Genomic DNA, 16,158 nt, shown 5'->3' with positions numbered 1-16,158 from the left:
GGCCGCCCGCCGCTGCGCGCCCGCGCTGCCGCCGCCCGCCGCGGTAACGCGACGCTCGTGCCTGCCGCGTCCCTGGCATATGTGCTGCGCCCTGCCGCCGCGCAGCTCTCGGGTTGCAGCGCCGCTATACTACTACTCACTCCACTGTAAACATCTGTGGCTGGATTCGCACAGACCTCACACACATTTCATTGTCTTTTTTTTTTTTTTTTAAAGAAATAATTTCAAAGTAAAAGTCATAAGGCTGTTTCCATGGCTGTAGTTTCAAGCTTTTTTTTGTAGCACTAATTAGGCTTCTAGTAATAGCAGGCTTCTGGTAATGTATTTTTGGCTGTCAGTGCTAGAAATGTAACCTTTACTTGGTTTTCTTGCCTGTGCAATCTCAAATTGAAGTAACTGCAGTAAATCATGATATATTGCATTGTTACTCTTAAGTGACTGCATCCCACTATAGCAGCATGCTGAAAAAGTAAGCTCTGTTCTGCAAGTGTCTGAGTACGCTTTCTTACTTGTCTTATTGGTAGAGAACAGCTCTTTGGTTCTTCAGCTGTTTTTTGTAAATCCAGCTAAACCTGGGGATAAACCTGCTGTTAAACCAAAGGGATGTAAGTCCCCCTCTTATTAGCTAATGTATAAAGTATGGAATACTCTAGCAGGTTGCCACGCCGTATGATAAACATTACCGTTAATTCCCCTGTATTTCTATCAAACACCCATAATACGCACTTACAAACAGGGAGGAGAGAGCTGCTGTATCATATGTCACTATTTCACTTGCTCCACCTTGCAACTTCATACTTTATCATACACCTAATGTTTATAAAGGCTTTAGATGTCAAAGCAGCTGATTCTCACCATCTCACTTTTATATTTCAGAGAAAGCTAGTTTCCTGAAAAACAGCTATGAAGGGGGCTTCATTTTGATGAATTTGTGTTTAACTAGGTCTTTGCACTATATGTCTTTTATTACTTTTGTTTATAGAGCAGGATAGTGTGATTTCCCTAAAATGGGATCCTGAAAGCTTTATATGCATCTCTGAAAACAGCAAGCCATTCAGTTCACAATATTGCTGCAGAAAAGGATATAAGGGGCTGATCCTAGGAGAGTGTATTCAGATACTCATCTGAACAGCGAGTAGAATGATTCAGTAAGTAAAGCTCGCATACAAGCATGAGTTCCTGCAGGATCCTGCCATGAGGAGGTAGAATAAACTGAGATGCACATACACATCTTTCAAGGCCCAGTCTGTCAGTCTGCACTCAAGAACAACTTTCTGTAACTATAAAATATGATTCTTCTCCTAGTTTTCTGGTCAGTGCATCAGAAAGAGAATTGGCATTCCTCATGATGTCATGGCTATTTTCATATCTGCAGAGTATCTACTGAAAAAGAGAAGAATGATTTTTTTTCATATAAGTACAAATCAATGGCTTTATTATACGTAATCATATCCTGTCCCTCAAGTTTATGTGCAATGGAGAAAGCAGTCCTACCTTCTCACAAACACTAGCTTGCTAGCTCCACTTACTTTACTAAACCGGGCACAGCGTATAACACAGCATATAACATCTTTAAAATGCAAACAATTAGGACTTTGCTAGCAGAAGAAAGGTTAAATGGTTATATGCTTTTCTTTAACATTYGTTATAATCTGTGGTGTGAAATTGTGTTTTCTGTAAAAGCAYATAGGCTGAGACCATTTAAGTACTGTTACTGCCTCTTAATTACAAGAGTGTCTGTATCAAAATGTTGCAAGTAAAATTTATGCTTTTGGTAATTTCACCTGTAGCTGTTTGATCAGAATGCTGCCATAATCCCCAGCTACACTGACTGATTCCATGAAAATATACAGTATCATTAAGATATTCTAAAATGTGTAATTACATATGAACAAATTTCTGCCATGCATAGTTAGTCAGCCAGCCCACTAAACTGTAGCCTGTTTAACATTAAAGCCTATTTAATCTCTAATGTAAGTTCCTTTTTCAAAACCACACTTTCCTAAACAAATAATAATGACTATTGACACACAAGACTTTGTTTGAAATATTCTGATGTAGGGATTAATTTGCTTTTCTCATATGATAATGTTTAAAATCCATTTATGCTGCAGTAAAACCTTATCTGTAGGGCTGAAAGATCATGATATGTTGTGTAATTAGACAACAGCTTTCATGGCTGGCTGCCAGTTAAGCACTGTCAAGTAAGGGGAACAGTTGGAGAAAGTCAGAATAAACATTCAGAAAATACTGTTTAGGCCCTAGCCCTTAAAAATGGCTCACGCAGCATTCATAGATTTGCTCTATAAATATTGTGTAGCATGCACTAAATAAAAGTTTACTTTGGCAGATGTTTTCCAACTTGATTGCATGGAACCATTACATCAGCCTTGCTGTACCTATGGGACAGCGGGAACAGAGGTGGCTTCTGACTGTTCTGCCAGAACACTGCRGAGTTTGCACAGCTTAATAGAGCTGGAGTGCATCTGTCACTAGATATACGCTAGACAGTTTAACTTTTGTTTTATTATTCCTTACGTATAGAGTTTTGTCCTTGACGTGCAACCCCTCAATACTAGCTCGTACCTCAGCATCACAGCTGTAAAGTCCCTTGCCCTTGTTTTTGATAGGTCCATTTGTATATGTGAATAAGGACAGYTGTACTGCTTTCTGGTGACTAAAGTACTTGCAGGGAAAAACAAAACCCCAAAACCTCCAAAGATTAATTATAAAAGCATTAGCTATAACTTGACATTTGAGATGACCAAGAGGAGCTTTCACCATATGTAAAAATGGAGGAACAACTGCATGTGTGCAGATTCTGACCTTACTTGCACCCAGAAAACCTTTCTGAAGTTAGTGAATCTCTTTGGGTTTAACAGGCAGTATGGTTTGGGCTACATGATATATGATGAGCTGATTCATGACAACTTGAACTTATTTTTGACAGTGTTATGCTGTCAACATACTTTTTAGTTGAACTGTAAAGCAACCGTTAACACTGCTATGAAGTACATGGACTTTAAATATAGTTACAGGAGAGAAATGGTGATACAATATGTAATGCTTAATTAGCAGCACCTAACCTGCAATCTGTAATAGTTCTGCCTGAGCAAGGATTGCAGGATCAGGCCATTGATCAGTACATGTTTACAGAGTAGCATCTATGTCAATGTGAGACTGGATGTTAATAGGAAGAATTAATGGGACGATTCTTACAGGCTTTGGACCAAGCTCTGCTTGCAGTGCTATGCAAAACCTACAGTAGATGGCGGCACAGCCACTATCTGGTGTCACCTCTGCTCAAAGTAGGTGGACAAGAAGGGGCCAGATCCTCAGCTGCATGAGCTCATTTAGTTCAACAAAGCTCCAGGGGCTTACACCAGCCAAGATGCTATTAATTAGATTTCTGAACATCCAAAGTGGATTAATCCAAATAGCACAAAGGAATTTTCAATGCAGATTAAGAKTGTTCACTGGGGTAGTTAGCATGAGATAATTAGCTATTCTTCACAAGCTAACCTATTCTAGGCTTTTCTCCCAAGTACACAATTATCTTTAATATACAGCTTGGACCTGGTAGTTCTTGGTTTTGCTCTAGTGAGTGTGGGATCAGGTTAGTAACACAGTGAATCACAGCAGATTTCTAGTCTAAATTCCGTAGCCCAAACGATTGTAATTGCTCTAATTGCTAGAACAACAAATATCGCTATTGAGAGTTTTAAGTGTGTGCATTTATAAATTACATACAAATACAATTTGCATGTTGGTTTGTATACATCCAAAAAGCATTAAAGGGCTGATTCAGTATGTGCAGTTCGGTACTCAGTTTTTGAACATAAACAAAGTCCCAAGTCACAAACAGTCTGCATCAGTAGCATATAGATTTAACTGTCTACATATCAAAGTTCTCATCTATTCAGAAGTTATTTCCTGTGATTGACTTTGTACYGAGAAACGATGTTCACAGGTGTAATAAAACCATAAAACTTGATAGCTATGTTACCTCAGATACACAGATTCAAATAGATTAGAATTTTTGGTAAAATAGATTCTCTTGCTCTTGAACTCTTTTTCATTTGGCGCTATGGGGTTACCAGCTTTTCAAGAGCTRGTGTTTGTAAATTAATATGAGACTTTTCTTCACATTTTTCTAAAGACTGCTTACTAGGTATATGTGTTTCTTTTACTTTCTATAGCAATCTGTTGTATTTGTTACCAATTAAAAAGACTTAAATAGGAAATAATACCATTTCAATGAAGTAATTTGAATCTTGGGGGTTTAATAGGAAGTTGGTATATTATTATGTAGATGGTTTCTCTCTTTTACTCATCTTTTTTTTTTCCTCTAGAACTCAGTTACGTAATTTATAACCAACAGTGTACACCTCAGGCACATAGGATTTATGAATGTGGAAAGAATTGTACTATTTAATGTCTACATGACACACTCCTGTTACCCTTGCTGCATTCCTGCCTCATGGACCCTGTGTGCTGATACTGTAGCCCTGTCGTAAATCTGCTTAAAATACACAGTTGTAAGAAGTCTTTTTGTCTTCATAAATCTAATTTATAATCACTTGCAAAAAAAAAAAAGAGAGAGAGAGAGAGAGAGAGAGAGAGAGAGAGAGAGGAGCATTTGAAGGTTTGTTCTTCTTAAAGCCTCAGAAGAACAAGACCAAGGGGCAATAGATGCCCTGCTGCTGTTACAACAGGCTGATTCTCAGGTATTGGCTTGGTCAAAACCACCACTGAAGCTGCTGTTAGCTGAGTGAGTGCTGCAGAATGTGCTTACAGTTTTGGTACATCTTGGATGCATTCAGTCATAGGATAAGATCCTCTGTTTTGAAATAAGGCATTTTAAGATGACTTTCAGATGTCTTTGAGCTGTGTGTGTGAATAGGGGCCTTTTCACTTCTGATGGGAGTTGGATCAGATTCTGCAGTAGGAGAGTTCTCATTTCTTCGACAGAGCCTTTCATTTTGGAAAAGGGAAAGCCCTTCTATGAGCAAGTCTTGTTAATTTGTGTCACAAGCTAAAAGCAGCAGGTACTTGTATGAATAGCACAACATCCCCTCTTGTGGGGGCTTCCTGACTTTTTCTCTGACTGAATAATACAATCGCACAAGGAGGGTTCTCAATAGGAAAAGCATCTTTGTAAACAATACTGTATTTTTATTCATAAGCCTAATATTTAGGATGATAGAAATAGTGTCAACAAAGCAGAGAAACAGTTCAGTCAAGGTGAGGTTGTTATATTATTGCTCTATTTATGGACCATTTTTGTTAGTTTGTTTTCTCAGTTTTCTGAAGAGCTTTGTGAATCAAGCTCTTCAAAGTCCTTTCCTCCCCAAAACAGTACGCAGCTGAAATTTCAGTTTGCACATACTGAATRCTTGCTGCCTTTGCATCTACTGAGCACCTGTGAACATTCCTTACAGCTGCCTTATCACACTGAAGTACTTTATCCTAATATTCTAGTTTTATCTTCTAGTCATCTCACTTCAAACAGCACAACTGCAAAGAAATAGTTCCAATATTTATCAGCATTAACAACCAGTGTCAACTTGATAAGACTGCATGGAAAAATACATGTTGCGTGCTTCAGCCTAAGAAATCCAAACTATCAGATCAGAAATGGAGGATRATTTAGTAACCTGAGCACATGAACATTTCTTGATTGATATGTATACTAGAGCCACTAGTCCAACTGCATGCACTTATGAAGCAGATCTTCCTTCTTTTGCTTCAACAACTTATTTTGATGTAATATTTTAATATTTTACTGCCTTTTATTGTTTAGCTGCTCTGAACACAAAAAAGTAGTTGATGGTACTCAGGACCATTAGTTCTGTTAACTGGAAAGATCCTTTATTAACAGTATTAATTGCTTTTGTTGCGAGTGCCAACTTGTTGTAAAACATCTCTGTTAGTTACAACGTAGTAAAAATGAGACAGGAAACTGTTACACGACATTTTGAAAAAGTCAGCCTGGGAAAGCTCACTGTGTTTATGAAGAAAATCAAAATATTCAAGGGGAGGGCTGAGGAGGAAGTGACTTGCTCTTTAATCACTGGATGGATATTAAAATGGAATTCATTAGCTGAATGGATAATTAAAACTGATTGTGCTACTTCATGAGTACAGTGTAACAAATGGGAGTTGCAGGGGAAAGAAATGGTTACAAGTGAGCCAGGTCACACGCTAAATAATGGCTTTAAAGGCACTCTTTGCTTTTAAATTAGGTCACTTGTGTTCTTTCTTTGAACATTCAGTTCTAATTGCAACGGTAAATCACAGAATACACTCAAAGTAGATTCCCATGTAAGGTGGACAACTGGACAGTGCCTTTTTACTGCTACTAACACGTGCATCCAATTACTGGGTTGATATACTCACAGTGTCAGCTGTAAAGCAGTCTCCTATTTTATAGTTAGCCTAAAGAATTATTAGCCTGTCCCCTTTCACATTTACCTCTAAATAATCTGTCAGTAGTGTATATCTTCTACAGCTAAAGAGGAATTTTCACACGCATTGAGGCTGACTTTCAAGAAAAAGGAAATGTTGAAACTTAGAGCAAAAAGTTTCATTCCTTTTCTATCTCCCTCCCCTCCCCCCCCCCAGCTTCTGATGTTGTGCAAGAGAGGAAAAAGCTACGGATACTAGAAACATGAATGCTCATGAATTTTATGTAAAAACAAAGATCAGATCTTTCATAAACCTTGATTTAGTAAAGCAACATGATGCCTGCTTCTTTCATGGCRAAAAACATCTGTGAAGGACAATAGACTTGGTTTTTGCAGTTCCTGACTCCTCCTGTATGGGGAGCAGAGGTGAAAATGGCGAGGGGGGGACTGAGAAGTTCGGTCACTTCCTCCTTCTGCTACTGATATTTAAAAGCATAGAAATAAAGGAAATAGAAGCTTTCTTTTAGGTTCCTACTGCACATCTGCGCAGCTGTAGTCAGTGTATGTGGGAGTTTGGGAAAGGCTGCTGAAGCATTTTGGAAGTATTCAGGATGTTGCTTAATTGGAATTAAGGCATGGTGCTGAGCAGGGGCTGGGAATAAATGAGTGATACCATGCCCACATTAGAGGAAGGGGATGGGAAGTGTGATGAGTGCCAGAGCAACACTAGAAAGGATGAGAAGAAAGAAACAGGGGCAGCATGTGTCACAAGTGGGAGAGAAGTGATGAGAGAGGGAGCATGGTGAATCCATTTTGGCAGCAGTGAACTGCTAGTGACACTGAATTATTGTCTCATCTGACTGTATCCTCAGTTTGGTCAGTCTGAACCTGTGAAGCCACAGACTCATTAAGGTTCCTAATGATTTTGCCTAGAAGTATGCAATCGATGTTGGGATATGAAGTCATCTGTGTTGTCCTGACCCAGCTTCATTCTACATTGTCTGGCCCCGTTCTACAGACAGTTCTCAGACTGTGCTCCGGGATTCTCTTCTTCAGTTTGTCTTGCTCTCCAAGAGGCTTAATAACATGCTTTGTTCCTCGTGTCAAAGTCCGTGCTGACCACTTGCAAGCTGAAAGGTGGCCACACTTTGGAAGTAATAAGCTTCTTAAAGCAGCCACAAATGAATTTATGTAAAAGAACAAAAAGGTGTTCTGAGGGATTTTTAAAATTTTTCACTATGCTAACACTATCCAGTAAATCTGTTACGATGACGGAGGGGGGAAAAAAAAAAGCACATGAAGCTACCCCAGACTTCTATGTGTTTTAATCTTTGGGGGATTGAATAGGATATTTTTATGACAGACGTGTTTATTATTATCAAATACGTCATTTTGTAAGCTTATCTTTAAGATTTGAAGCAGTTATAATTACAAGCTCATATATTCAGTAATTTTGTCACTATAATGAGAGAGGGAATTTACACTCTCGAATAGAATGCAGAATTGCATTACTTTAATATGAAGTAGATTTCACAGGACTGCAGTTTCAGTGCCTCGTTTTCCAATGTTTTTGCAAAACCTTCCCCTCAGTTCAACCCTGTTGAGGCCACACCTGGAGTACAGTGTCCAGTTCTGAGGTCCCCACTACAAGAGAGACATGGGGCTACTGCGGTGAGTCCAGCAGAAGTCTACAAAGATGATTAAGTGATTCTGTGAAAATTTTAGAACATGTTATCAAATCTACTATTCACCAAAAAAAGATTTTGACTCTGACAAAACAAAATTTGTTCCCTGTGTGTTTCACAGATACCTATTCTCCCCCACCATGGCTTCCATGGAGGATGAACACTAAAATTGTAAATCATGTTGATCCAGAAGTACCTCTCTAATTTGTATTGTGGTACCTGTGGCACCTGTCTTTTGGAAGTGAGCAAAGTAGCAAAAGCCCTTCCCAGAAGTCCATCCTCATCTAATTTCACTACATTTTTCTCCCCTGTYTTAAGGGAAACAGAAGAGTGCACATGCCTCACATTCTGACGACGGGACACCTTTCCTTTGTCAGAATGCTAATGCTTATAATTACAATACAGAAATTTATTCTATTGTGTATTCACTGACAACTCAGCTGCAAAATTGAGGGTAATATGAAAAGAAGAAGCAGAGCTAAGGCCACTTTTTGCTATTCTGCTTCAAGGTCTAGGCCTGGATGCTCAGCTGGCTGTTTGTATGCTGAGAAAGTAGCCTCTTCATACAAGAGATGCATGTGTGGTTTTGGTGCTAGCTTACTGGAGAATCTGGGTCAGCAGTAGACTATTTGGCCAGGGGCTGGGCCAAGACACAACTGTGTGTAAACCAGAGCAGAAAGTTAGCATGAGCTGAGTTTCACTGGATGTTCTGAGGTGCAACCAGGCATGAAAACCATTGCAAGCTCTTTAGACTGTCAGTTTACAGGAGTTCTCACAGAAACAGCTTGGCAATGAGTAGCATATAAGGCATAGAAAGAAATGATAAATTCTTCCAGCTTTTTTTTGCTTATAGATGAAGGTGCTGGGTAGAGCATATATCTTGGAAGTATGCTGAATATTGTGAACAGTAATATTTCTTGTTCAAGTCTCCCCCTCAGGCTGATTCATAGAAGAGCATCACCTCCATTTCCACAGAGCCATGAGTACACACAAACAATAACTCACTTCCTGGGGCAATGCATGGTCTAAACCACTTAACCAGCCAAACCCCAGATTTACTGAAGTTAGCAGTAGGAGGTGCAAATGCCATTTCTGATCCCCAGAATTCAAGCAGTTTTGCTACTTCCTCTGACTTTTGATTTGTGAGTAGCCCTCCTCCTAAGCCATGGAAGATGGAGGGTGACGCTGAGATCATGCAGACTGGCAGTCTATCTATCCTGGCAATGATGGTGTTTCTATTACTAACATAATGCAGGAAGGGATCAGCGAGAGAACACAGACAAAAATCACTGCTCCGAGCATTATGTACAGAAATGGGATGCTTTTCTTACAGCTTCTTGTGCCCAAATGTTCAGAGGAGTGGGAATTAGAACCCAATCCTATACATCCTGTGGCATCTCGATTGTGTAACAGCTGTATATTAATTTGTGGTACTATTTTGGTACATTTTTCTCCCATATGGCATACACCAATTAAGAACAGTGATTGTCATTTGCTTTAATAATAATAATTACGGCTGATAATAATTACGTATGAATCAGCTACAAGAACTGAACCCGCTGACATTGCTAAAAACTGTCCATATCACTATATGGAAGACAGAAAGATTACTATTAGTAAATGCAGTGTGTAAAATACCTTACTATAGTGCTTTGATGAGGAAATGCATTTCAACTATATGCTCTACCCTACAGAACAGCTGCTCCTTCAAGGTTGAACTAAATGAGTTGGGAAAGAAAAGATCCAACACGAGCACTTTTTGTAGAAGTATTTTTTAAATATATTTTTAAAAGGCTCTTAAAGACTATGACGATTTTTTTTAACAAAACAGGCTGAAATGCATAAGGTCTAGAATAATAACTAACCTGGGAACATGGACAAATAAAGGGTTATGTTTTTCATCACAGATGGGCTGTGAAGAAGATATCCACAACACAAAAGAATTGGGGGCAAGCTTTTTTGAGTCCTAGGTGCTCCTCCTGCTGATGGTCTAGCAAGACCAAGAAAGAATCTGCCTACTTAAGAGAGAGAGGGAAGAAGACTGAACAATTTAGCACAAGGATAGTCTGCGAAAGCTAAACGTTGAGTATAAGTGCCATGAAGTGTTAGGTACTGTGAAATATCAGGTCTTATATGTGTTTATTTTCCATTGTACCCCCAAATTTATAAATGTATTTGACTCTAATCTCTCTTTGGCTCCTTGCTGTGTATAAAATCAGGATAGTAATACTTCCTACATTAGCAAGGGTATTATGAAAACAAATTATTTGTAAAACATGCCAGTAACACTGTGGTGAGTGCCAGAAAAAAAGCCCATCAGGAAGGTAATAATTCTCTTTTTACAGTAAGGTTTGGATATAATGAATAGTGAGGGCAGTTTTGTCCTCTTTATGGGGGGAAAGGATTTTGGCGCTAACAAGGAGCTAGCTCCTTGTTAACTCCAACAGACTTAGGCGTTTGTCCTCTAACCAGCAAAAAACTTATGGTTCTACAGAAAAAGGCATTCTGTCAAGATTATTCAACAAATTTCTTGTGTAGCACAATGCAGAAATTAACAGGAAAATACATCCTGACCAAACAGTATGGGTGTAGGAGCAAAACGGTTCTGTCTCACTGTCAAGCTGAACTCTAGATCTGGTTGTGCTGTATGACAATTATCAACATGAGAGATGTCCAGTCTGATTTCACTTAAAAGTCCTGAACATAAGGATTTTTTGTGTTAAGGATCTGTGCCATTTCCATGATTACTATTAAAACAGTTAAAATGTAGACAACATTTCTCTCTCCTTTTTTAACCTTTATGCCTTTCATTTACAGGAATTTGAGCATAATTTCTGCCTATTATTTTGAGCATTTGGCACTATTACACATTTTTGGGACTGCCTTCACTTTCCTGAAATGCTGTGTATGCTTTGGAGTTAAGCTACTGGAATTATTTGTTTTTTATTTCTTTTCCTACCATTTTTTCATTCTTGGTACCTCCCCTTTGGTGTCACAGGAATTATCCTTTCAGTTTAATTTATTGCAGTTACTTTTACATGTCACAACTTCTCTTTGAAATGACAGCCATCCAAGTTAAAGTCTTTTCAACTTTAGTGAAAACACATATAATGAGGCTGACACTTGGCTCATGTGGTATTAATCTGGTCTCTTGGTCATTTCTTCTGTGTCTCCTGCTGCAGTCTGCTCTGAAAAAGACATATCTGCAGCTGGGGAGTACATAAGATTAACTTCCGCTTCTCTGCGGCTTCTTGCCTCAGACCACACACCAAATAATTCCTCAAAGCATTATCCAGATTTGCTCAAAATTCACCATGCTTGCTTTATTCCTTCAGTTCTGCCACACATGCATTTGTGGACTCTGCTTGCAGCTGATTCTGCTTATGAAACAGGAAACATTTTGCAAAGATGAGGATTTGGAGACAAGCACTATTGTAAAATATCTATAATAATCTTTCCATGGAATTCTTCCCCTTTTGGTTTTGCTGATTTTATAAATGTACACAATAGACCATAAGGTCTAGATGTAATGTTTTGGTTTTCATTTGTACTATGGACATAACAAAGCTTGATCCAGCTTTTCAGTACAGATTGAATTGCAATAACTCCTGTGCCCTAAATGAAACAAATAAATAAATAACCCCACAGTGCTTATACTCAGAAAGATCTTCAGTGGTGTCTGAATTATTTAATTCAATAATGCAACAAAAATATTGCTGCTCTGCTGATGGAGGAAGTGTCAGCTCAGCTCTCATATCCAAAGACCTCCAAACCTTAACCACAATTTAAAGTCCTTTAAAAGGGAGCCACAGATGTGAAGTGTACAAATACCTGTGCTCACACAGCAATGCAGACTCAAAAAATATCCTTTAACAATGAGCAGGAAACCAGTACATAAGAACCTCTCACTACTCTGTTACCTTGTTGTTATGTTATAGGTGAGGTTGCCAGACACTTTTCATTAAGTGCATAATGGGTATGGGAGCATATTTTTGCTATTTGAGTAATATTTTTGTGTTGGCTTTTCAGCTAAACATTTTGTAATTATAGTTTCAGATTCTTTCTTTCCCTCAGTGCATGACATCTAATCGTTATAAGAAACACTCACTGTAAGACCACCAATTGGATCACACTTTCTGCCATTCAAAGTAGTCTGTCTGTTGAATGCTTCTAGCTACATGTAACCTCTTTGTTTATAGAAGTGTTTTGTGTCTCAAACTATTGCAGTTCTGTGTGCAGAACCCCTGTTACAGGCTCACAGAAATATACTGGTAACACACGAATAGATAGCGCGATGATGCAATGAATGTTCCTCATAAAAGATGAAATTTCCAAAGAATCTGTAAAGGCCCTAACAACTGATGAACATACTTGCATTTTCAGGTGTAATCGTTGTGTAGTTTTGCTGTAAGCACCTCTTTGAGAGTTTTCTCTATCAAGCTTATGATATAAAAGCTCTTGTGATATAAATGATCTTGAAAATAAGTAGAAATCTGTAATATTATTTCATTATTTGAGTCCATTTGATTCATGCCTTAAAAAGGACCATAGCATATGCTTTTCTGCACCTAGCAAAGGATTACAAATGTTGCAGATACTTCTGGATATCTAGTAATAATTCCAAAGTTTAGTCAGTTAAAGAATTTATGTCATTCTCCTATTCCAATAAATACTTTGATAATGAATTCTAGCTAACATGATCTTGTAACAGTTTTTCTGTTATTTTTGTTGGGTTTTCTTCATTCCTCATCCAAAAGGTAGATTTGTTTTCCGATTTTGAAGGAGAGCTGATACTCACAAGTCATATGTCACAAGCCACTAAAAGTGTCAAAATCTTACAGCAGGCTGTTGGTGGCTTGTTAATCTCTCCTTCTTTTTTCTCCTTCTTTTTTAAAGGAAACAGAGTAATTCACTTAAACGTAATGAGAGCCATGCCTGCAATAGCCTAGTTTTTAAACAGTGTCAGCCTAAGTAGGTTCTGTCTTATTTCTTCACCTCCTTTTCTTGGCTCCAACAATTAAACGCAAAGCTGAAAAACACAGTTTTTTATGGCTGAGCTATTTCACATGTCAAGTGAGAAAAGGAGGCTGCCATCTTCATAACAGAAAAATATGCAAGTGTTAGAGTGGGGAAGTGTTCTTCTCTTCCTTTGTGCCCCTCTTTCCAAATTGTTGTCAGCAACACGCAAAAGATAAACTTCTAGGTTAAATAGAGAGACCAGATGTATGTCTAACCTCTTGCCCTCATTATTCTAATTGGCTTCCATTAGGAGCAAAAAGTTAAAATACCTCTAAACAAAAATAACTGATACGGTAAGGTGACCTTTTCAACTGGATAGGAGGTCTTTATAACAAGAGAGTACCATGAAGTCCTGTGTTCGGCCAACAGACTGTTTTACCATAGTGATACTTCTGTACTTGGATCAATAACTGAATGTTTACTTTTGCAAGGTAGCAGTAAAAGGTTTCCCAGTTGCAGTAAAAATGAAAGTTATCTAACTACTGGCAAAATATTCCATTGTTAAAGAAAATTTAGAAATACTATACTACAGATCTTTTAGCTTTCCTATGTGTTTGCTTTTCTGTGTTAGACTCTCATCTCTACAAACATTATCCGACTAAGCCTCAAAAGATGGCTGTATTTCTCCTTTTTCAGAAAAAGTAACTAAGCAAGAGAGTTTAAAGACCTAGATTTTATCTTCTACCTTTATTCAGCCTTATTCCACATAAATCCCAGTGATTAGTTTTTGAAAATCCTTAATGAGTCTTCTCTGTTCCCTATTTTGTGTTCATAGTACAAGCAATGATATTCGTGTTTTTAGTAGAAATGAGAACTGAAGTGTAAGGTGTTATTCTGTTTAGTTTGTATGACAGACTATGTCATCTTTGTAGGCATATACGTATGACATTAAATTGAACTTTACCACAACTTAAAGATACAGAAAGTAGAAGAAAAGTTGACAGAAGAGATTGAATATAGGCAACAGGCAATTCTGCCTAAAGACAGAAGTATGGCAGGTGGATCCTGTTTGTAAGAATATCCCTGAACCAGTGGAGACAAGAAAATTTACATTGCTTGAAAACTGTTCTTGTAAGACAAAAGCAAAGCTAGGAGCTGTTGGTGACCTATCAGCTCTCCTTAGGAAGAATATGATGGAACTGAGTTTGTTTTATCTTGAAGGAAAGCTTTTTTTTATGGTGCTGCTGATCTATTCACCACTGGTCACTAGCAGGAGAGAGTCTGTGCATTAGAGAATGCACAGTCTGAAAACTAGCATATTTTGCAAGTGGATTCTGAATTTGTAATCTTAATTGCTTCCTTTTCCTCTTTTTAAGTTTTTGTGGCGGAATTAGTGTTCAGGAGAGAAGGAAGAAAAGATGATTGCCTAAAAAAGACAGGAGAAACAGGTCTGAAATCAAGAACAGAAACGGAGAGACTGTTGAGATCAGGGGATTCAAGTGGATATTTACAAAAACACCTAGAACTCTAAGGCTTTGGACAGCCTTTATTAGAACCAGGTGTGCTGGTGGAAGAGAAGTCCTCTAGCAAATTTTTATAACTTCCCTGCTAGAGGTTACCATATCTCGTCAGTTCATGTGAGCATTCCATAACTTCCCTCAGGCAGTCACCCAGCTTAGCTTCACAGTCTTAAAGACAAGTTCTCAACCATCCTGGTTGAGCAAATGTACACAAGAGTGTTTGGAGAGCAGCTTAACTCCATCTGGGGACAGTGATGAGCAGCTGGAGACAGGAAGCTTTTCTGCCAGCACAGGAGAAGATACCTTTATTCCTSCTGAAATCAGTGATGTTCGAATTTCTGGATTTCTTTGCAATCCAGATCTGAAAGTTTCTAAAAGTTTCTGCGATCAGACCGTATCTAAGGTCTAGGCAGGGAAAATTTTACAGCAAACTTTATCATTCCATTCTCTGAAATATCTCATATTGCCCTTGACAGAAGTAGGACATGAAATTGTATAATGACTGGCTTGTACATAATATTTTTCTTCCTTAATTGCAATTCACAACAGAGAGGCAGGATGTCATAGAAGAAGAAAGAGTAACTCTTCCAAGAGGAATGCTGGTTGATACAAAATCACTAGATTTCCGTCTCTCTGAACAGAGAAGATGGAGATTTGGCCCTATAGATGAGTGCAGCAGTTCAAGATCTCAGTTATGCATTCCTCATATTTCTTTCAAATTGGCAATATAAAGTAGCCAATTTTTTCGCATTGTGATTTCAATCAAGAGTATCATTTCAGTACTTTATAAAAGTAATAATACCACCTAAGAACCTCTTCCAGGAGAAAATGTCAGCTGATTTTATGCGTTGTGCCAATCCTGGAAAAGGTTGCAGATACTAGCTTTACAAACAGCTGCAGTAGCCAAAGGAAAAGGTCAGTCATGGGATAAAGAGGAAAAGGAAATTAAAAAAGAATTATTTGTACTGAAAACTTCAGAATAACCAGTGGGGAGGCAGGAACACTTCGAATTCATATGATAAGCTCCTCATCTTTTGTGCCCTGCAACTACTTGAGGACCTCTATCTTCTCTATATCTGCATGAACTTCAAAGCTAAACTCCTAATACTGGAACCATTCCTACTTGATACTGGACTGCATCAGCAGACAATTTCTATGAAACAGTCTACACATGGGATCAACAACATCTTAACTGTATTTGCCTCCAGATTGCTCCCTTATCCATAACATAGGTACCTTCCAGATGACCTCTCCCACCTACAAATATCTGGAGCCATAGTTAGGGAGTGGTTTGTGGCTCTTAGTCTAGAACAGGGAAGTCCTGCAAAGCCATATAATATATAACCAATGAACATATGGTATCAAAAAATTATCTGCTCTTCTTTCTCTAGCTTCTTTCTTTACATCAACTTTTGGTGAATCACTTCAAAAGTGGTCAGACAGGCCATGTGCCCTAGGATCAGGAGGCAGTGCTGCTGTATGGCTTGCAGTGACTGGGGAGTCCTGCTGTGCGCACAGCCTAGCCATGGGCATTCATTAGTTAGTGCATCTCCATGAATTAAAAATGTGTTAAGGCACAGGAAGAAA

The 16,158-nt window shown here is 38.4% G+C and overlaps 1 protein-coding gene across 3 annotated transcripts in view; it reads left to right on the top strand.

Annotated features, from left to right (window-relative positions):
* FGF10 (fibroblast growth factor 10) overlaps positions 1-16,158 on the top strand; it is a 91,677-nt gene that overhangs the window by 28,760 nt on the left and 46,759 nt on the right. The gene's annotated exons all lie outside the window — the stretch shown is intronic.

This window comes from Rhea americana, unplaced genomic scaffold (assembly GCF_003343005.1).
Source record: "Rhea americana isolate MKP2758 unplaced genomic scaffold, rheAme1 scaffold_13, whole genome shotgun sequence".
Classification (NCBI taxonomy): domain Eukaryota; kingdom Metazoa; phylum Chordata; class Aves; order Rheiformes; family Rheidae; genus Rhea; species Rhea americana.
This window is presented reverse-complemented; position numbering and strand designations above follow the sequence as displayed.